Genomic DNA, 24,243 nt, shown 5'->3' with positions numbered 1-24,243 from the left:
ACAACTCAAGACCATCTGGACAATTTTGGTGACTGATCCAAGTGCTCTGCATTAACTCTCAAGATTCTGGAGGGAGATGCATGCTAATATGCATTACCTTGTTAAAAATATGTAGGTGTTATGTAAAACAGGAACTAGACATAATCTTTCCTTTTCCAATTAATACACAGAATATTAAAAAAAAAAAAAATTCTGAGACTCAAGCCGTCCTGCTGAGGGGTAGGTTCCAGAGACAAGGAAGTTTCACTTCCCTCCATACTCCGTCCTGGATTCTGCTGTTATTAAGATATTGCCTTTAAAGTCTTCAAACATGAATTTTGAACTAAGATCTTCAATTCCCAATGGCTTCTTTCTCTGACTCCACAGGGAGACCAGCCACATGCAATGACCATGGGAGTCTTACACATTAGGAAACATGTCTATAACTGAGCTCATTTGGAAAAATCTGAGAGTCATGAGAGATCTAAAGGCTTCCTCAGTAAGGTGGGTGCTCATCCCCCAGAACCACTGCTGACTTCAGGCAGTGTGCAGTTGTTCTCATTTGTGTCTTGGGCTGAGTGGACAGTAGCCAGATAGAAGGTCTCAGGTCTCCAGTTAGAGCAGACTGGCTTTGAAAAACAGGCTGGTGTATGATTTCTTGAGGCAATTGAACCTATTTGGAATTGTGGCCCATGAAAAGACTTCCTCTGGCCTAGAAGCAGCAATGTCTATACTCTGTTACAGGTTGTGACCAGGATGCAACTTCCCTAAAAGTAAATTTCTGTGTAAATGTCCCTGCTTAGTTCATTCCTTCAGAGGAAGGCTGATGAAGCAAAGGATGAGAGTGTGGCGCTATCAGCCCTATATTCTAAACAGACCTTAGAAATAGATGATAGGTGATCAATGGTCCATGGTGTTCAAAGCCATCTTAACTGCATTGTGTCAGTTTACATTTACAAAACCCTCTAGAGTGTATATTCTAATGGCTAATACAAAGATTCAAAATTTTGTGATTATGCTTGGTTTCAAGTTATAGTCCCCAAATTCATATAGGATAGGTTTTGGCAAATGAACATTCTTAGCTTGTTTTCTTATTTGTGTCATGATAAGAAAACCATCTGGTGGCTCAGATGGTAAAGAATCTGCCTTCAGTGCAGGAGCCGTGTTCTATCCCTGAGACAGGAAGATTCCCCTGGAGAAGGAAATGGCAACCCACTCCAGTATTCTTGCCTGGAGAATTCCATGGACAGAGGAGCCTGGTGGGCCACAGTTCCTTGTATCACAAAGAGTCAGACATGATGAACATGTCACAGTTTCCTTAAGGACTTAATGGGGTAACATCTGCAATGCAACTTACATAGTTCTAGTAGATACTCAATTCATGTTTGATTGTTTCCTTGTTTATTGTAAGGAATGATAGAGGAAGTAGGATTTAGCCAGAAGACATTATAGGCCGTATATTTAATTCTTCCATCAGCAAGTGTGAGTTTAACACTATTTCCTCTTCCTCTCCATCCTATTATCAAATAAGAAACAAAATATTGACAGAATTCAGTTTTTCTGAAAACTGATCCCTTGGTATGTGTGAAAGATTTAATATAAAAATCAGGAAATGGTTAATGAACAAAGTTTGGGGATAGTGTCTGGTGTCATAAATTTGTAACAACTTACTCGTTATCCTTTATTGAAACTACTAACAAAAAATAGTAGCATTCCCTTACATTCTGTTTCTTTTTTTTCTTTATTCATTAATTGAAAAAACAGCAAAAATCAGAAAAGATATTGTCTCTGCCAAGTAACAATGTGCAATATAATAAAGGAGAAAAATATGCAGAAATGTAAAATACAGTATGACAAGAGATAGAAGGCAGGTAAGTGTACATACCATAAGGACACTGAGGAGGGGTGTCAATGATGAATCAGAACTTCTAGAAAGGTAATCTCAGGGTAGCTGACATGTGAGTAGACTCTTCAATTTTAACCAAAAGTTACTGAAGGTTGGATGTGTAAAGAAATATGACCAAAGACACAGGGTCACCACCTTCATGAATTGAATAAGTGACCAATTCCTTATGCAGAGAGATGTGAGAAAAGTTTCTAATTCAAGAGGTTAGAAAAATTTCATGATGTTTTGCAAGACACGGAAGGCCACCTCTCATTTGTAATTCTCAGTTTCTATTTTTTTCTGAAGATTACAATTTAGCTCTGCATTACTGATTTATTTACCTTAACCTTAAACTATTCTGGTAACACATGTATACACTGAGTCCACAGGAACTATTTAGAAAGTCGAATCTTAGTGATACAGCTAAATTTTATTCTTTCTCCACTCTTTTCCATCCATCATCCATTTTAGGTGACTCCTAATTTGAGTGTGTATCCTTTCAGATTGTTTTTAGCATAAATTATCAGTATAAATTTGTTTATCTTATATACATAAGTTGAAGGTGAAACTCTAATATTTGGCCAGCTGATGCAAAGAGCTGACTCATTTGAAAAGACCCTGATGCTGGGAAAGATTGAAGGCAGGAGAAGAAGGGGACGACAGAGGATGAGATGGTTGGATGGCATCACTGACTCAATGGATATGAGTTTGAGTAAACTCCAGGAGTTGGTGATGGACAGGGAGGCCTGGCGTGCTGTGGTCCATGGGGTTGCGAAGAGTCGGACACAACAGAGTGACTGAACTGAACTGGATATACATTTGTACTTATATATATAATAGTTTACATTACAGAATGTATCTTATATATATTACATCCATATTTATATGCACACACATATATATGTATATTAATATGGGAATAGAAAACAAATTTAGCTGCATTTTTAAAATTTTGAATTTCTTCTGTATTAGTTAAGTATACTTTATTTTGATTACTGCTTAATAATAAATAATATAAATTTGCCACAACTTTTAACTTAATTTTATTGAGAGACATTTTGAATATTGTATTTTTTCTTCTATCACTGGCAGTTTTACAATGAGAAACACTGTATATATCTCCGTGTGTATATAGAAAATTACTTTCTAGGATGGCAAGTGGTTAAAATGTTCTACCAAAAATATTATTTTTAGTAAAAAGGTTTACCAAAAAAATTCCCTCTAAAGTTGGGTCAGTTTGCACCCCTACCAACTGAGTGTAAGTGTTGTCCTTTAACCCAAATGTCACTACAACATATCATCAATCTTGATATTCTTTTGGTTAAGAATATAATATGTGTTTTGTATCATATTATTTTAATTTTCCATTTCCTAATTGCCAGTGAGATTTTATTTTCCATTAAGAAAGTATTTTTAAGTGGTATATTTAAATGGTACAGTGAGACAGAGCAATAAAAGACGGAATGCTAAGGTGCCTGATAAATATGAAAGTCTTGATGGATCCACAAATACAGATAAAAGGAAAGAGATATATGTATGTCTATGGCTGATTCATGTTGAGGTTTGACAGAAAACAGCAAAATTCTGTAAAGCAATTATCCTTCAATAAAAAATAAATGTTTTTAAAAAAAGGATATAAATAAATGTTCATTGTAGGGAAAAAAAGAGGGGAAGTTCATTAGCTCAAAATGCATTAGCTCAGAGTATATCTACACTATCGATAGAACAGGATGTCACTGACATCCTGACATTTTATCTAACAATGATAATTGTACCTCTGAGATGTAACATATATTGAAAGTGCATTGGAAAGGTGTTAATTAGGAAGAGAAAAACTTATATTTGGGCCAGCTTCTTAGTGGAATTTTTTAAAAGGAAATTTTCAACCAACATCCATAATAAAATTAATGGTGATCGTATTTTCTAATGTTATGCGCAGGATCCTCTTTCCCTTTCTCACATATATAAATGCAGTGAAAGAAATGATCACATCCGTAGGGCAATTAATTATATTAAGAATGAGTTCTTTGAAATCAGTGTCTTAGGCACAAACCAGGTCTAACATTGGGTTGACCAAAAAGTTTGTTGGATTGTTCTGAAATATCTGAGAGTCATATGATGAATAATTTCTATCTAAATAAATTACAAATGTTGTAATACCTGCAATCCACTACCTGCAGTTCCCTATATTTGGCATGTTTATCAGAAGTTTCAAAGTTTTTAAGGTTTTGTTTGTTTGCTTTAGAGGAAAATCCATGAAGAGAAAGCTAAATATCTGACACTGATTATGACAGTGTACGATAAGACTGATGTCCATCCATTAGTCTTCATTCTCTTTGGCATTCCTGGGTTGGAGGCTACTCACATCTGGATCTCCATCCCCTTTTGTTGTGGCTACCTTTTTGCCCTACTGGGAAACTATTCTCTTTTGTTTATCAACAAGACAGACTCCAGCCTCCATGAGCCAATGTACCTCTTCCTCTGCATGGTGGCTTTAGCTGACCTTACTGTGTGCACTACAGCTGTGCCCAAACTTCTCAGCCTCTTCTGGTTCCATGATGGAGAGATTTGCTTTGAAGCCTGCCTCACCCAAGTGTTCCTGATTCACTCTTGCTCCACCATGGAGTCTGGCTTCTTCCTGGCCTTGGCTTTTGACTGTTATGTAGCTATTTGTAATCCATTAAGACACTCTGCTATTCTGACTGATTCTGTAACTTGGGGGCATGGGTCTAGCAATTGTATTCTGGGACACAGCACTTCTCTTTCCTCACCCTTTCCTTCTATGGTGGCTTCCCTACTGTGAGACCAATATCATTTCCCACACCTATTGAGTTCATGGCCCTCATCAAGATTACCTGTGCTGAGACCAGAATCTGTAGAGCCTATAGCCTCATCATAGCATTTCTTACAGGAGGAGTGGACTTCATATTGATCATTTGTTCATATCTCCTCGTATTCTACACCGTCTTCCACCTTCCATCCAAGAATGCTCGACTCAAGACCTTGGGTACTTGTGGCTCCCATGTCTGTGTGATCTTAGTATCCTATACTCCAGCCTTTTTCTCTTTTTCCACTCACAGGTTTGGGCATCATGTGGCACCCCATGTCCACGTATCTGTGGCCAACATTTATCTCCTAGACTCACACATGTTGAACCCCATCATCTATGGGGTAATGACCAAGAAGATATGGGACACGTTTCTTAAATTTTTCAGGTTTTCAAAATTCCTGAACTAAATCCTCTTAGTTGTTGAGTGCTGTGAACAAATGAACAAATAATATATTTTCAATCTTAAAAGTTGTGTTTTTTTCATGAATACCCTCTCTTAATGGTCAGAGGGATTAGATTTTTCTGCGGGAAATAACGCATCCAAAGATATATTCTGTGTTATAACAGTCATTACATTAAGGAAGATATATTACCAAGTAGAACTCTTTTTCAAAATATTAAAATATTATTTCCTATAATAGCCCAGAAAACTAAAAAAATCTGTGGAGAATTATATGAGGCAAAAAATAAAAGCTATATGCCATAAATCTATTTGTTTAACATTTTAGACATTATCAGATTTAGAAATTTTCCTGTTTTTTGCTTAAGTCCTTTCTTCTTGATTAAATGTCCTTTTTTTTTTAACTACATACTTGATAGTACGTAGTGAGATTATTTTGGTGCTGGCTTTTCTGTTATCTGTTCATTTGAAGATTTATTTATTTCATCCTCATTCTTTTCTTTCTTTTTTTTTAAAACTTATTATTTCTGTTTGGCTTCACTGGGTCTTAGTTGGAGCTTGCGGGATCTGGTTCCCCAACCAGGGATTGAGCCAAGGCCCTTTGGTTCAGAGTATGGAGTCTTCACCACTGGACCACCAGGGAAGTCCCTCATCCTCATTCTTGAATTATTTTTTTACCTACACATTTCTATCCTCCAGTTATTACATTTTCTTAGCCTTTGAAGTCATTATCCTACAGTCTTTTGGAACTTATTATTCCTTTGAAAAAAAATCTGTTGACCAAATTGTCATTAATTTTTAATACTTTCTCTTTGTCAGTTAATCCTGTTGCTTTCTTTGGTGTCCTATAGTTTAGCATGTATAACTCTCATAGACCTTAGCTAAATGATAAAAGGCTACATACTGTATGATTCTGTTTAAATGAAATCCTACAGAAGGCAAAACTATAGTGGGGTTAGTGTTCAAGTACCCATGTTTTAAAATTTCTTAGGTGATTCTTAGATGTAGCTAAAATTGAGCTACAGCTGTACAGATTAAGGCACAGAGAAATTAGTTGACCAGTGGGAAAATGTTTGGAAAGATGTTTTAGTCAAGTACTTCACCCCTCAACCTAAGGATATAAAGAGATCAACATTTATTAAGCATTTGCTAAGTCCCAAGCTCTTCACTATATGGTTTGTATACATGATTACTTAACCCTCACAATATTTTTGTAGAGTTAATTATTGTAAATACCTATATGAAACAGCTCAACAAAGATATATTCAATAATCCAGTGAGTAGAGGAGCTAGGCTTTTAGGTTTGTGGAGTTCTGAAGCCATAATTTTCCTACAATCTCACAATGATTCCGTATATAGCCACATTTCATTGGAATCTCTGTAAACCTCAGCTCTGTAAACCTCCTCAAAAGCTGAGGTTTCTTTGCTGCTCATTCCATCCTTCATAGCCATCCTCAGTTTAGATTCATTTAGCCAGTATTTTATATTTGACCAGAGTTCATTGTGAGGTAGAACTATCCATAAGGCAAGGTTTGTACTCGGTTTCAGGGTCTCAGAAGTGTACAGAATAAATATATTCTTTCCTTCCCATGTGATTCCTGAGAAGATTGATATTTTTTAAAAGTTGGGGCACGTGTGAGTTCAAAATTTCTGTCTTGGTGATAAGAGGCTTCCCTAGTGGCTTAGGTTGAAAAGAATATGCCTGCAATGTAGGAGACCCGAGTTTGATCCCGTGGTTAGGAAAATTCCCTGGAGAAAGGAATGGCAGCCTACTCCAGTATTCTTGTCTAGAGTGATAAAGACCATTTTGAAGGATTTAATTTGGTTTGTGAGTCAGGAATCTCTCTAACTAACCCCCAGAGTTAAGTGTGTATTCCTAATCAGAATAAGAGGGCTCATCACATGAAGGAGCACCAAAGAACATATGACTTTATTAGAAAGCCTCCCTTCCAGGAAGGGGTGGGAGGTAACATTGTCTTAATTAAACTTACTCAGTTTATTCTTACTAAATTTTTCAATCTACTGCTTTTTCCTAGTACGTAGAAGAGAAGGGTATCGAGCAAGGCTGGGCTTTATAATATATAAACATCAAGAGTAGGGTAGAAATACCTTGCTCCAGTTGTTTGATAAGGTTGATTGAAGCATAGGAAGATTTGTTTTCAGTGTAATAACATCTAATCATACTTGTATAGAAGTTGCATTCTCATTGTCCTTCCTAAATTCTTTCCATATGTTAACCCATTAAATTATATAAACTAGACATGGTTTGTCACATTAATATCCTCATTTTACAAATAAGGAAACTGAGAAATAGAGAAGTTATATCATTTTCCCATGATCACAGAGATGGTTACAAGTTGAACCAGGATTTGAACATAGGAAGTTTGGCACCACAGTTGCATTCTTAACAATTACACTATATTTAATTATACTACACACTGAAATCAATGTGACAAGTGCCATGATAGGAGTAAGAAATAGTTAATTAGCCAAGCCTGTGGAGTTTAGAAAGTCAGAAAATAGTTCCAGAGATTATCAAGTAGATAGTTAAATAAAGTTCACTATGGATTAGGTCAAGTCAATGGGGGTGTGTGTGTGTGTGTGTGTGTGTGTGTGTAAGGGGTAGTAGTGTCCACTTTTGAGTTAAATAGTTCTATACTCAGTCATCTCAGTTCCTAAGGTTATCCCATTTTCTTCTCTGACAATGGGTGGTATATTCTGGGCAAATTTACATGTCATGAATGTGAAAAATGCAAGAGTGTAGACAACTTTGGATCTTTGTATTCTTACTACTGTTGGTCTCCCAAAACCATTTCTAATGCCATAGTCACCTCCTGATCTCTCTTCTTGCTGGTTCCAGTAACAGAAAATAATAACCTTGCATTTGGGGTTTTCTTAATGAAGTCACAGAAAACTTCTTAGGGTTATTCTCTTAATCTGTATCTTCTTGAATGGAATGTACATATCCTCCTCATCTTTGTTCTGATTATAGGCAAATAGAGCATTGCCATTTAATTGTCTTCCTATGGATGACTGTCAAGAGAAACACAGATTTATACACATACACATAAGTATTAATTTTCAGGTTTATAAAACAACAGAGAATTGTCAGGTAAAGTAAGTTGATTTATACACATCACTCCTTAGAACAAAATCTGTCATCTTTTACTAAACTAAGTTGTCACTGTGCTATATCACCTTAATAAATCTAATGAGTGAGTGATACTTACTCAGTCATGTCTGACTCTTTGCGACCCTGTGGGCTGTAGCCTGTCAGGCTCTTTTGTCCATGGAATTTTCCAGGCAAGGATACTGGAGTGGGTTGCCATTTCCAAGTCTAAACACACTGTAATCAAGAGCTCTTTCTCTCTCTTCAACACACCTACTCTAAAGGTAAGTAGGTAGGTAAAGTGTATATTTATATATCCATATCTGTCTCTATATCTATACATAAAAAATAGTGTGGTGCATTGAAATACTCAGTTGAAATAGGAATTACCAATATTAGGAGAATTACCACCATCATGAAAGTGGATTTACTCCACACTACCAGGAGGCTATCATCTTAATGACGTGAAAAGACTGGAAGAGCTCATAGGAAGGGCTACAGTGGCGTGTGTTACTATTGCAGCTTTCCTTTGATGTAGTCCACTCCCTGATAAAATTAGAACTTTTTTTGTCCCTTTACTCAATACTGTATGAGACTTCAAATCACTGTGCAGAACAGCTACATTAGACAGATAAAATGTATTAGAACAGTATTTCTGGGGATGAATGTGTGTGTGTGTGTGTGTGTTTTGAAAAGGTATATTGTAAGAGTTTCCTAGTGGTCCGGTGTCAAGAGTCCTGGCTTCCACTGCAGGGGGGTGTGAATTTGATCACTGGTGGGGAACTAAGATCCCACATGGGCAGGGTCAAAAAAGAAAAGAAAAGAAAAGAAAAGGGTTCATCGCAGCTTGAGTTTTGACACATAACTTAAAAAAAAATTCTAGAAAGGAGAATTTAATCCTCGACGTGGGAGAGAAGATAACAGATATGAGTTAACATATTTAGTCAAAGGTAAAAATAATGATAATAGTAATTACTCAACTGAGAAAAAAAGAAGTGTTTCAAGAAAGAAATAAGAATTATCTAGAAAACTATCCCTAATTTGAATATGGATGACTGTATGCAAGGAGTGGTTTTTAAATTGAAGGAATTTGGGAAGGAGATGAAGTAGAATACTATAATCATATTTCTTTTTTATGACTTAGATTCAGCTAATTTAGAGTTTAGTGTGTGGGAAACCTCATAGTATTTAGATGCATGCATTAGAAAGTAGTATCAATTTCTGCTGGTCATTGCCATGTAAATTTGATTAATTTCCCTTCTGTAAGTCTGAGATTTCTCACCTAAGAAATGAAGTTAAAATGCCTACCTGCTGGTGGTTGCAAGGTTGACATAACTTAAGATGGGTCAGCAAAAAAATAGTTACTGATTAACCTGCTGATAAGAGAATGATAAATTAGAAAGCTGCAGTGAACTTGGTTCTGACATATCTCAGCTTGTTGGCTTATTCTTACAGCAGTGAACTTGGTTCTGACATATCTCAGCTTGTTGGCTTATTCTTACATCAGGAATCAGCAGGCTTTGCATCCCGGTCCTCATTGCATATGAATGTTTGGATGAGTGTATAATATTCATAATGAAGTGCATCTGTTACCCTTATCCTTAGATATTTTCACAGACATATACATTACATATTTGAAGATTACACCATTCTAGAATGATTAGCACTACTATCTGCTTAAAGGAAGAAAACAAGTGATATGCTTGTGTATACTAGGTTGTAATTGGTGAGGATAATTTCTGAATAGTTTAAGGTAAGTTCAGTTACCTTTCTCTCTCTGTGCCAAAAATAGGCTTAGGATAGGGGCATTTATCCAGCCTTTAAATTTGATTAGAAAGGACTGAAGAAGAGGTAAAAGGGAGAAAGAGAAAGAAAACATGAAAAAAAGAAAGCTTGATAAATCAGTAAATAGGATATAAGACAGTAAAGAGTTCAGGTGCATAGAAAGAATAGCAAAGGTGTCAACAGATATGTGAACTGCACAGAGATTATATTAGAATATATTAGAAAGAATTAAGGCAGCAGTTGCTCAGCTATATTTAAAAGTTTATGCCAACACATTCTTACAGTCAGTTCCTTTCTCCCCTCACCTCAGTCACAAAGTTTTCCTTTCTTATCCCTATCCTACCAACTTCTCTTTTTTCCCTGTTCTCAGCTGGCCACAAAAAGGATCTGCACTTCTAAAACCTAACTTAGCCAGCTGGGACTCTTGGAGAAGTTAGTAAATCTCTCCTAACAGCCTTCTGAACGCCATTTGATTTGGCGGGAGGTTTCTTGGTACTGTGGACACAGTCTCCAGAGTGAGACTTTGTTGTACTGAAATACTGTAAAGGATAGGGGACAGAGAAACAACAAAGCTCTGAGACTGAATTAACTCCTTGTCTGGTGAAATAATGTAGAATGTCCCCAAGCATTAATAGTCCATCTAAGACTCAAACTTTCAAATTTAGGATTAGTTTATTTTGAGGGAGGGAATTATTATTATTGTTAGCTTTAGAACATCTTTAAACATTTTTTTTTTTTTCCTGCTAAGGTTCCTGGGATTTGTTCTAGGCTTTTAATCCTTAACTTCTCAAGGTGGGTGGTGCTGTTCCAGTTCTCATGATATATATATATATACACTAATGACTATATTAAATTTGGTATATCTTCTTACTGTTGTGCAGCCAGCATATTAGCTCAATATTTACCATAATTGAACAGCTAAAAAGTAAAAAAAGTACACTATAATTTCATCACAGTGACTCAATATCTAGTCTAATTGCACTGTCCTACTGTGCTTATGGCAGGAAGTGAAGAGGAACTAAAAAGCCTGATGAACTAAAAGTTGATGAAAGTGAAAGAGGAGAGTGAAAAAGTTGGCTTAAAGTTCAACATTCAGAAAACTAAGATCATGGCATCTGGTCCCATCACTTCATGGGAAATAGATGAGGAAACAGTGGAAACAGTGTCAGACTTTATTTTTGGGGGTTCCAAAATTGCTGCAGATGGTGATTGCAGCCATGAAATTAAAAGACGCTTACTCCTTGGAAGGAAAGTTATGACCAACCTAGATAGCATGTTAAAAAGCAGAGACGTTACTTTGCCAACAAAGGTTCGTCTAGTAAAGGTTATGGTTTTTCCAGTGGTATGGATGTGAGAGTTGGACTGTGAAGAAAGCTGAGCACCAAAAAATTGATGCTTTTGAACTGTGGTGTTGGAGAAGACTCTTGAGAGTCCCTTGGACTGCAAGGAGATCCAGCCAGTCCATCCTAAAGGAGATCAGTCCTGGGTGTCCATTGGAAAGACTGATGCTGACGCTGAAACTCCAGTACTTTGGCCACCTCATGCGAAGAGTTGACTCATTGGAAAAACCCTGATACTAGGAGGGATTTGGGGCAGGCGGAGAAGGGGACAACAGAGGATGAGATGGCTGGATGGCATCACCAACTCGATGGACATGAGTTTGAGTAAACTCCAGGAGTTGGTGATATACAGGGAGGCCTGGTGTGCTGCAATTCATAGGGTCTCAAAGAGTAGGACATGACTGAGTGACTGAACTGAACTAAACTGTGGTGTTGGAGAAGACTCTTGAGAGTCCCTTGGACTGCAAGGAGATCCAACCAGTCCATCCTAGGGGAGATCAGTCCTGGTTGTTCATTGGAAGGACTGATGCTGAAGCTGAAACTCCAATACTTTGGCCACCTCATGCGAAGAGCTGACTCACTGGAAAAGACCCTGATGCTGGGAGGGGTTGGGGACAGGAGGAGAAGGGGACAACAGAGGATGAGATAGCTGGATGGCATCACCGACTCGATGGACAGGAGTTTGAGTAAACTCCAGGAGTTTGTGATGGACAGGGAGGACTGGAGTGCTGTGATTCATGAGGTCGCAAAGAATCAGACACGACTGAGCGACTGAACTGAAAGTGAAGAAATGCATGCACTTTCCATCATAATGAAGTCTATGATGTCTTCCCTGGTAGCTCAGATGGTAAAGAATCTGCCTGCAATGAGGGAGACGTGGGCTCCATCCCTCTGTTGGGAGGATCCCCTGGAGAAGAGAATGTCTACCCACTCCAGTATTCTTGCCCGGAGAATTCAATGGACAGAGGAGCCTGGCAGGCTACAGTCCATGAAGTCTATGATGGATTCCAATAGATGTTTCCTGTCAGTAATGGAAAACAGGGGTGAAAATCCAGAGAGAAACTCATCACTTTGTCATCACTCTCCTACTAACTACTTATATGAAACCATGAAATATGGTTTTGCACCCCATTCCACTATGAGGGAGGAGAGGTTTTCCCCACATACCACCAGCTAGGTGTCCCACAAAGTAATTAAATTTTGACACTGTCTACCTGGAGATATTTTCAAATCCCACAGGTCAAGGGTTTAGTCCTATAAGACTTACTACCATGGCCCCCTGCAAACCAAGGTGTCATCTGGGCTTCTGTCTGATCAGCTGTACATTGGCAGTTCCAATGAGCCCCTCCTTGGGATCGATTAATTTGCTAGAGCAGCTCACAGAATTTCAGAGAATTATTTTACTTAATTCAATTACCAGTTTATTATAAAAAGTTACGACTCAAGAAAAGTCAGATGGAAGAGAGTCCTAGGACAAGGTATCCAGAAAGAGTAGGGATCTTCCATATCCTCTGCAGGCATGTTCACCAACCCAGAAGCTCTCTGAACCTTTTTTTTTTTTTCAATTGTTTTTTATGGAGACTTCAGTCTCCCCTCCCTGGAGGTAGCCCGGGCAGGGAGTGAAAGTCACATCTCTTTAATAACATTGTTGGCTCCACTAGCAACTAGCCCCGCTCCTTAGGCTGGGTCCAAAAGTCACCTCGTTAACATAACAAAAGACTCATTTCTTGCTCTCACCTCAAGAAATTTCAGGAATTTTAAGAGCTCTGTGCCAGAAACAGGGACTAGGAACAAATACTTATTTCTTCTTATAAAGCACAGTATCACAACTATGTACAAATTGCCTTATCTTCTCACTCTCAATTATTTTTACTGAATTATAATTGACATATGATGTGTAATTTCAAGTTGTGCAGCATGTTGATTAGATTATGTTTATATATATATCGCTTATTCTTTCCCTTTGCATGAATTTTTTTCCCTAAATTTTCAGAAAATGTTTTCATTATATTTCAGATCACTTCTCAGAGACAATGTGATCACTCCATCTAGAGTAGCCTTAACTTCTGTTCCCTCAGAGTGCCTCATATATTTTTATAGCACATTTTCACAATACAAAATTATTTGCTCACAGTATTAAATAGTTCATACAGCTTCCCAAATGTCCCTTCCTCTCTGCATACACATTATATAATATAAGGAATCTGTATGTTTTATATCAGTCTTGTATGTTACTGCATCCTAAACACATAAGGTCATATCTGGGCTTTAGTAGAATTTTAGTGTACATTCATTCATTCAATCTTCTTTAATTAGGCAGCTGGCTGAACCACAGTGTGATTGGTAGCCTAGGTTCCTGACTACTCCAGGATATGTGTTGGCATCCCTCTAGAAATAATCAAAGATATTTTTTTCAATATTAATTTATAATTCTCACACATAAAAAGCTTTGCCTCTGAGGGTTGATCCATGAGCCAAAAGCGTTAGTTTCTTCTTAAGACTTGTCTGAACTCAGTATAAGCATAACTATGATAATGATTCTAAGAACTCATCAGCTTTTCTAACTAGACTCTTCCTATTTCTTGAATTTTCCTCTTTTCTATTTGCTGGCAAGTTTTTATTGTACATCATCAGAATTAGTGAAAATAGACCTCAAATTGTCCAATGATTTCCAGTTTACCACACTGGATTCCAAAGTAAGCACTCTTGCTGGATAATGTTTCTTAATTTTAGGCTTTAACTTATCAAGCTCTTGATAAATTAACTTCAATAGAAACAAATCACATATAGGCATATTCTTTTTTTTTTTTTTTCATTTATTTTTATTAGTTGGAGGCTAATTACTTTACTATATTATAGTGGTTTTTGCCATACATTGACATGAATCAGCCATGGATTTACACATGTGTTCCCCATCCCTATCCCCACTCCCACCTCCCTCCCGATCCCATCCCTCTGGGTCTTCCCAGTGCACCAGCCCTGAGCACTTGTCTCATAGGCATATTCTTAAATGTCAGGATTACCTTCTGAAGTAACTACTGTCGATATCTTCATTTTACCATTCAAAACTGAGAAAGACAGATAATATAACTTGATGAAAATCAACATAGTTAGAAAGTAGTTGTTTTTGGATTCAAAACTGAGCAGTATCACTTGAGAGCCAATGTCTTAAACAGCAAATTTTTGCTTTTCTTAGAATTTAGAATATTCAGGTAATTTTTGTACTAACCAAGATAATATGAAATGGATGACAATAAAATAAGTTTATACAACCAGAAATATGAGCACAGAGTTAACACTTTACTATTGAGGGAGGAGGTATGAAATCATAGGGCAGTCAACAGAAGGGGGTCATGTAGAACTGATATCTGATAACCCACTTGCTCAGAAAGAAGAAAACAAAAATTAAAGACAATAAGTAACATGATTCTGAAGAACTACTAACTGAGAGAGGTACTCAGGTTACTGAAGAATTTGGTAATATATGCTACTATGGCCTCATGACAAAACTGCTTAGGTCATTATCAGGAATAGTGTATATCTTAAAGAAAAGCACTGTATTGTATTAGGTACCTGTAGTGACTTGGCATGCCCCAAATGAGTTATATACCTATGATAAGTGCATGATATTCCATACAAAGTTTAGTCTGTTACTAAACTTCAGAAAGGAAGAGGAATGAACAATATCACAGTCAAGAGTAACAAGAAAGATGACTTATAAAGAAACGTCAGAATACAATGTTTCTGTTTTATAATACATATTGTGAGTAAATAGAGTATGCAAGAACACAAAAGAATGACAGAGAGAACTATATATATTTTCAGTGAATGAAATGAATCAGTTTGAACCAATTGAGGAAATAAAAGGGAAAATGGTAGGACAAATTGGATTCATTAAGTCTTCTGAAGACGTTTTTGTGGGACTAGATATTATTTAGAAAACTTATAAGAATTCTAGGTAGATTGAGGAAATAGTAATATGCCACACAAAATTCCAGGAAGTAATCTGGAGGGAATAGTCTCTTTATCTGTTTTCTCAGAAGATATTTAGGTAGAACTATCCCAGTTTCTGAGGTTTTAGATTTAAAATATTTTCAGTTTTCTTGTCTATGAGAAATAGACAATTCCATTAATTAAGCTTAGTGAAAGTCAGAATAATGAATCAATACTAGTGTCTCTTGAAGTTCATAATACTGAATAACAGAATAGTATTGCAGAAGCAAACATAATGAAAAAGATCACGGAAAAGTGGAGAAATTGAATTATCAAGCAGACATGTTAGACAGAGTGAAGTAAGCCAGAAAGATAAAGACCAATACAGTATACTAACACGTATATATGGAATTTAGAAAGATGGTAACGATAACCCTATATGTAAAACAGAAAAAGAGACACAGATGTACAGAACAGACTTTTGGACTCTGTGGGAGAAGGAGAGGGTGGGATGTTTTGAGAGAACAACATCAAAACATGTATATTATCAAGGGTGAAACAGATCACCAGCCCAGGCTGGATGCATGAGACAGTACTCGGGCCTGGTGCACTGGGAAGACCCAGAGGGATCGCGTGGAGAGGGAGGTGGGAGGGGGGATCGGGATGGGGAACACATGTAAATCCATGGCTGATTCATGTCAATGTATGGCAAAACCCACTACAATATTGTAAAGTAATTAGCCTCCAACTAATAAAAATAAATGGAAAAAAAAAGAAAACAAAAAAAATAAACACCTAAGTCAATCATCTTCTAAGCAAGTTTCCTGAGAAGAATGACATTAAATCAATACTAACGAATACTTTATATTGCAAATAGAATATGTAGGGATTCAGGCTTCTAGAAAGAAGGTTAATATCTTTTTTTAAAATAAGTCTTAGAAACTTATTCCATAAAAACTGATCATTTTAGAATTTGTGAGAAGTCAAAAGTTCAAGAGATCATTCTCTGATCCTCTCGGTTTTCATGCCATAGATTATTGGGTTCACCATGTGTGGGATGAGGACAAAGGTATTAGCCACAAAGATATGAATACGAGAAACCACGTGGTGCCCAAACCTGTGAGTAAGGAAGGAGAAAAAGGCTGGAGTATAGGCCACCAGGATCACACACACATGGGATCCACAAGCGCTCAGGGTCTTGAGCCTAGCAGCCTTGGATGGAAGATGGAAGACAGTGTAAAGGATGACAACATAGGAATAGAGGATTAATATGAAATCTAAACCTCCAGTGAGGAAGGCAGCAGTTAGGCTATATATTCTGCAGATCCTGGTGTCTGCACAAGCCAGCTTGATCAGAGCCATAAATTCACAGTAGGTATGAGGGATGACATTAGTTCTGCAGTAGGGAAGCTACCAAAGCATAAAGGGTTGAGGACTGTAAAGCACGACTCCACGGAAGACAATAGCCAGCCCCAAGTTCTGGATGACTCTGTGTGTCAGGATAATGGAATGTCTCAGAGGATTGCAGATTGCCACGTACCTATCAAAGGTCAGTGAATGAGAAATACTTGGACAAGGCAGGCTTCAAAATAGATCTCCCTGTCATGGAACCAAAAAATGCTGAGGATTTTGGACATAGCAATAGTGGAAAGGATCAAGTCGACCACAGAGAGCATACAGAGGAAGAAGTACATGGGCTCATGCAGGTTGGAGTCTGTTCTGATAATAAATAGAATGGAGAAATTTCCAAGGAGAGTGCTTAAATAAATAAGGCAGAAGAGCATTGATATCCAAGTTTGAATGGCCTCCATCCCTGGAATGCTGAAGAGAAGAAAGGTACTGGGATGAAAGCTGATGTTTGGCAATGACATGATGAAAAATATGGGCTGTGTTCAGTTGCAGAATATGTGTATACTTTCATATTCATATGACCATTTATTTACTGATGACTTCATTTATTAATTAATATAAATCTTGAGAATGTTTTATACTCTAAAAATAAAATGATAAATAGGACCTAATTCCTAATTTCAGATTGACATTGTAATGGGGAGAAACTGATATAAACCAGTGATTAATTTCCCACATGATCAATGTAGTAAAAGGTTTATGAACAAACCATTTTATGAACAAAGTGGTAGAGATATTTATTCTACTTCTGTGAGTCAGAAGATTCACAGATAAGATGTTTAGTCTTGGTTCTGAAGCACTCTGGACCTTTAAGATAAAGAAAAATTGTAACATAAGTAAATTCACAATCAGACAACTCTAACCTTAAATGTATTAGCCCTCTTGAAAATTAATTTGTTCAAGACTGTTTGTGAAATGGGGCTTCCTTGGTGGCTTAGATGGTAAGGAATCCTCTAGCAATGCAGGAGACTTGAGTTTGATCCCTGGGTCAGGAAGATCTCCTGCAAAAGGAAATGACAACCCACTCCAGTATTCTTGCCTGGGAAATCCCATGGACAGAGGAGCCTGCTGGGCTCTAGGCCATGGGGTCACAAAGAGCTGAACATGACTAAGTGACTAATACTTTCATTTGTGAAAAACAGTGTTCCCTCGGTATGCATGGAGGATTGGTACCAGGACCCACCATGGGTAGTAAAATCCTCAGATGCTCAGATCCCTTAGTCAGCCATCTGTATCCTCAGTTCCACATCTGTACATGAAACCAACCCTGAATCATGTAGTAGTATTACATGTATTTATTGAAAAGAATCAGTATGCAAGTGGACTTGTGCAATTCAAACTCATATTCAAGTGTCAATTGTCCCTTGAAATGGCAGTGACATTGCAGAATGAAGAGAACACAAGACTCTGTCCTAAATTTCACTTGACTGTCCACTGTGCCACGTCAATTAGCATGCTTTAATGAATAATTCTAATTGCACATATTCTAGACTCTTTTTCCATGGAATGAGAACTGTAAAAGTGATAGCAGAAGGTTCTAAATTAGGACACATTCTGCATTTGTCTCCTCAGATTATGTTAAAATTAAGAACCACCCTCCTCCTATGGAAGGTAACTATTTTGAACCAGGTAATAATCATCCTCTTTTAACCAATATCTCATTTCTCCTTCAAACATCGCCTCTTTTCTCCATCCTTTCCATCTGATAAGTTCAAACTTCAGAGTTCTGGAGGTATGGGAATTTAGCAATATATAGCTAAATTGTGTCATGCTGACAAGTACCACTGTTAATTCTGAGGACAGTTTATAGACCAGCTATATAAGAGCAACAGTGGCGGCACGTTGTACTCATGGAGAGATACAAATCAAAACAAGGAAAAACAGCTGAAAATACAGGGAGTAGAGCCTGCAAAATATAAGTGTATATTTTATCACTCATATTCCAGTATGACCAGAGAGCTAATTAAGCAGATAAGTACACTTCTGTTAGGAAATATATAGATGTATAACTTTTCATAATTGTGCTGTTTGCCTAATTCAAATGTAGGCCAGGGAGCTAAAAAGGACTAAAAGTCCTAACACTTAGAAGATGGCATGGGGGCAGAAATAAACATATCTCTCAGTTTTGGAGTTGGCAACCACTGAGGAGCTTTCTCATTTGAAATTGAATAAGAGACAAGACAATAAGGGAAATCTAAAATTATTTGCTAATTAAGCTGTAAATTGTCTTAATACATATGGTTTAAGATTTACTTTGAATAATTACTTCAGCAAATAAAAGTTCAGAAAGTAGATATTAGCATGTAAAGGATAGGCAAAACACATACATTATTGTGCAGTTAAGTTTCCTCTTCAGAATAGCTCATTTAAAGAGTAAATCAAGTTCAGAGCAACACCCCTTTATGTAACTATAAAATATGAAAACATAGCATCTGCATGGCATAATTCCAGTTCTAAAATTTGTAATAAATTCCTGGACTGCATTGTTTTTGTTATGAAATGATAAAATCAAATAACAAATCTTTGAGTTAAGAATTTTAAAATAACACCAGTAATAATTTTGAGTAAACAGAAGAAAGTAAATGATGAGAAGAAAGAGAAAAAAATAAAAAGTGGGATATAGCAAAAAAGTGAGAGGAAAAAAAAAAAAAGTAAGAGCAAGCCCATACATACTTGCTTGGAATTTTTTTTTTTTTCCTTTGTCCCATTGCCACTATAGGAACTGACTTTTCTTCAGTGGATCACAAAGCTCCTGCTTCTCACTTCAGTAATAATAATATATACTTAGATTTCATGTGCAAGTAGCATCCCTGTTGCAGAATCTGAGAAGAAAGTAATACTTACACAATTTGTGTCCTCCTAGGTACCTCTTTCTGTAGCACAACCTAAATTTCTTCAGTCTTAGCTCCCAGATAAATCCATTTGATAGCATGGCTTATTCTTGAGTTTGTTGTACATAACAAATGCTGATGTGGGTATTTGCCCTGGGGTTTGGTTGAACAGGTCAAGGAGCAGTTACTGTTATGTCTTCCCTTTTCGGTGGCATTACTTATCCTTAGAGAACCTCAACTGAGGTTCTACAGATATGATTAGATAGGAAGACCAAACTCCTGGAGAAAAGGAAAATCCTAGAGGAGTAAGATCTAATGGTCAAGGAATATCAGCTTTGATATAAGCCATGAATTGATAGAAATAAGGAGAGAGATGTAATAAAAAATATTTTATAACATCTTGTCAATTCAATGAGGATGTTTATTTATAGAAGATACTAGTCATCACTCAATCATTTCTCACCAATTAATTCTAGAGTATTAATTTTAAATTAATTTTAATATCACTGTCATTGAATTTTAATATCACTCTGTGTTCTGATCCCTTTGGCCTTGATGAAAAACCCAGGACCTCTTGATCCACAACTTTAGTAATGAAGAAAGATGCTGAGGTGGTTGTATTATACTTCACCCCACCTGTCCTATATCATCAGAACAGGTTTGTCAATATTCAAATCTACTTCTTCTCATCTAACCTCAATTATATTAATAGTTCTAAGATCACAGGCTCCCAGCAGCCAAGAAAGTGGCCCAGGTGTGCATGGGTTCCCTGTGGAGCCTGATACACCAGAGCTGAGCTTCTTGAGTAGGGAATAGGGTTATTCTCATACCATTTTCACAAGAGCCAGGAAGATAAGAATAAACAGATAGGTTTTTCAATGGATTATGTCTCACTGTAAAACTAATTTCAGTAGGGGTATATTGATTGGTCACAAATACTTAAAGTTATGCTTTTTTCACAAAATTCTTTCAAATTTTTTACAACATTGGCTTTATGTAATAATTTATAACTTGTTTGAGTACACGTAATTCCTTATTTCCTCTGAGAAAGCATAATGGAACAGAGATCTTTCTTAAAAGAAATGATAGAGTTTTCATAATTGTAATTTTAGTGGTCACAACATATGTCATTGAATTTTCTTGCATAGTTTACTTAACCATTCTCCACTACCTGAATATATGTATTACTTTATTGTTTAACTAACTAGGAAAAATTATCAAGATTAACTCTTCATGTACGTATGATAGAAATAATAAATAAAAAATTCACAAACCATGTGCATCTACTGCTCTGAACATTGCTGTGCAAAGAAACTTTATGATCTCTAGCTCCAACATCATACATATGGAAATTTTTCACATTCCTGAATTAATTCATTAAACCAACTCTTTTATTCATCAAATCAACTCTTTTATATGTACTAGGACATAGTAATATTCTAGAGACTGGAAATGTAATAAAGCAGACAAGATCCCTCATATTAGGAATATTTGATGTAGTGGTTAAAATCAACAATAAACAAATAAGGAAACATAATATTTCAGGAAATAAAAAGTTCTTTTCTGACATGAATTTGCTGTCTAAAAAACTTAGAATTTTTATCTTGAGTTTGATAGCAGTTAATTTTTTTAACATTGAAATTTTTTAAAAATCTATTTTCTTTGCTATACCATGTGCCCTATAAATTTGAATTTTTTTGTGTTTCCTTAATTCTAGTAATTATCACTCATTTTAAAAGTATTTTCTCCTCTCATTTATTATTTACCTTCTTCTACCTTTCTTGATAAATGCATTTTTGGCCATTCTAGTTGACTCTTCCAACTATTTAGATTTTTCCATTTTCTGATGATTATTAATTAGTAATTTCATAATTACTTTATGATCTGTTACCTGACAGGTTTTGGGGGTGTGTGTGTAAAGTAAAATTGTATAATTTTATGTGCAATTTCATAAATAGTGACTAGATCAATTCTACTATCTTTTTTCTTCCCAAGTACTCTTTAGAATCCTATCAGAATTAACTTTCCTATTGCTGCCATAGTAAGTTGTCACAGATTTCATGGCCTGGTGGTGGTGGTGGTTCAGTTGCTAAGTCATGTCTGACTCTTGTGACCCCATGGACTGTAGCCTGCCAGGCTCCTCTGTCCATGGGATTCTCCAGGCAAATCCTGGAGTGGGTTGCCATTTCCCTCTCCAATTAAGTGGCTTAAAACAGCATAAACTTTTTATTTAATTCTGTATGTTAGAAATTCAGCTCATGTGTCGCTGTAATAAAGGTTTCATTCTTTCCCAGAGATTTTAAGATAGAATCAATTTTATTGACTTTCCATCTTTTAGAGGCTGCTCCTTGGCTCAGAGTCTCCTTGCATCTTCAAGGCTGACAATGGATAATTAAGTTTTTATCACCCACCATGTATCACTAAAACATTGATTTCTCTGCTACTTCCAACTTCTACTTTTAAGGACCATTATGATTACATTGGACCTGCCTAGATAAGCTAAAGCATTCTCCATATTTTAAGATCAGGAGATTATTAGACATTAGTAGCTTAAATAACCCTTTACCATGTGAAGTAACATTTAATTTCCTAGGACTTGGATGTGGATATACTTAGGAAGCCACTATTCTCCCTGCTAAAGGGGTTGCTTTTATTATTTTTTAAAAGTGTGTTTATGTTTTATCTCAAGTAAGATTATAAATATATATGTACATGTATTAATAATTGATAGATACAGTATAATATATTATATATACTATATATAACATCACTTATATATTATATAAATATGTATATTCAGTTCAATTCAGTCACTCAGTCCTGTCTGACTCTTTGTGACGCCATGAACTGCAGCACACCAGACCTCAACAGCACACCAGGTCCATCACCAACTTGCGGAGTCCACCCAACCCCATGTCCATCGAGTTGGTGATGCCATCCAACCATCTCATCCTCTGTCATCCCCTTCTCCTCCTGCCCTCAATCTTTCCCAGCATCAGGGTCTTTTCAGATGAGTCAGCTCTTCCTATCAGGTGGCCAAAGTATTGGAGTTTCAGCTTCAAAATCAGTCTTTCCAATGAATACCCAAGACTGATCTCCTTTAGGATGGTCTGGTTGGATCTCCAGGCAGTCCAAGGGACTCTCAAGAGTCTTCTCCAACACCACAGTTCAAAAGCATCAATTTTTCGGTGCTCAGCTTTCTTCACAGTCCAACTCTCACATCCATACATGACCACTGGAAAAACCATATCCTTGACTAGACGGACCTTTGTTGGCAAAGTAATGTCTCTGCTTTTTAATATGCTGCCTAGGTTGGCCATAACTTTCCTTCCAAGGAGTAAGCATCTTTTAATATCATGGCTGCAATCACCATCTGCAGTGATTTTGGAACCCGGAAAAATAAAGTCAGCCACTGTTTCCACTGTTTTCCCATCTATTTGCCATGAAGTGATGGGACTGGATGCCATGGTTTTGGTTTTCTGAATGTTGAGCTTCAAGCCAACTTTTTCACTCTCCTCTTTCACTTTCATCAAGAGGCTTTTTAGTTCCTCTTCACTTTCTGCCATAAGGGTGGTATCATCTGCATATCTGAAGTTATTGATATTTCTCCCTGCAATCTTGATTCCAACTTGTGCTTTCCCCAGCCCAGTGTTTCTCATGATGTACTCTGCATATAATTTAAATAAGCAGGGTGACAGTATATAGCCTTGTTGTCTCCTTTTCCTATTTGGAACCAGTCTGTTGTTCCATGTCCAGTTCTAACTGTTTCTTCCTGACCTGTATACAGGTTTCTCAAGAGGCAGGTCAGGTGGTCTGGTATTCCCATCTCTTTCAGAATTTTCCACAGTTTATTGTGATCCACACAGTCAAAGGCTTTGGCATAGTCAATAAAGCAGAAATAGATGTTTTTCTGGAACTTTCTGGCTTTTTCAGTGATCCAACAGATGTTGGCAATTTGATCTCTGGTTCCTCTGCCTTTTCTAAAACCAGCTTGAACATCTGAAAGTTCACAGTTCACGTATTGCTGATGCCTGGCTAGGAGAATTTTTAAGCATTACTTTACTAGCGTGTAAGATGAGTGCAATTGTGTGGTAGTTTGAGCATTCTTTGGCATTGCATTTCTTTGCGATTGGAATGATAACTGACCTTTTCCAGTCCTGTGACCACTGCTGAGTTTTCCAAATTTGCTGGCATATTGAGTACAGCACTTCCACAGCATCATCTTTCAGGATTTGAGATAGCTCAACTGGAATTCCATCACCTCCAGTAGCTTTGTTCGTAGTGATGCTTTCTAAGGCCCACTTGACTTCACATTCCAGGATGTCAGGCTCTAGGTGAGTGATCACACCATTGTGATTATCTGGGTCATGAAGATCTTTCCTGTACAGTTCTTCTGTGTATTATTTCCACCTCTTCTTAATATCTTCTGTTTCTGTTAGGTCCTTACCATTTCTTTACTTTATTGTGCCCATCTTTGCATGAAATGTTCCCTTGGTATCTCTAATTTTCTTGAAGAGATCTCTAGTCTTTTCCATTCTATTGTTTTCCTCTATTTCTTTGCATTGATCACTGAGGAAGGCTTTCTTATCTCTCCTTGCTATTCTTTGGAACTATGCATTCAAATGGGAATATCTTTCCTTTTCTCCTTTGCTTTTCACTTCCCTTCTTTTCACAGCTATTTGTAACACATCCTCAGACAATCTTTTTTTTTTTTTTTTTCTTTTTGCATTTCTTTTTCTTG

The 24,243-nt window shown here is 36.8% G+C and overlaps 2 pseudogenes; one reads left to right on the top strand and one right to left on the bottom strand.

The window, feature by feature from the left end:
- Positions 1–4,139: 4,139 nt before the first annotated feature.
- On the top strand, positions 4,140–5,101 carry LOC122449197 (annotated as a pseudogene).
- An 11,159-nt stretch (positions 5,102–16,260) lies between these two features.
- Positions 16,261–17,132, bottom strand: LOC122449298 (annotated as a pseudogene).
- Between the last annotated feature and the right edge of the window lie 7,111 nt (positions 17,133–24,243).

Source organism: Cervus canadensis, chromosome 11 (genome assembly GCF_019320065.1).
Source record: "Cervus canadensis isolate Bull #8, Minnesota chromosome 11, ASM1932006v1, whole genome shotgun sequence".
Taxonomy (NCBI): Eukaryota; Metazoa; Chordata; class Mammalia; order Artiodactyla; family Cervidae; genus Cervus; species Cervus canadensis.
Note: the sequence above shows the minus strand (reverse complement) of the source record. Positions and strands in the feature narration are given on the sequence as shown.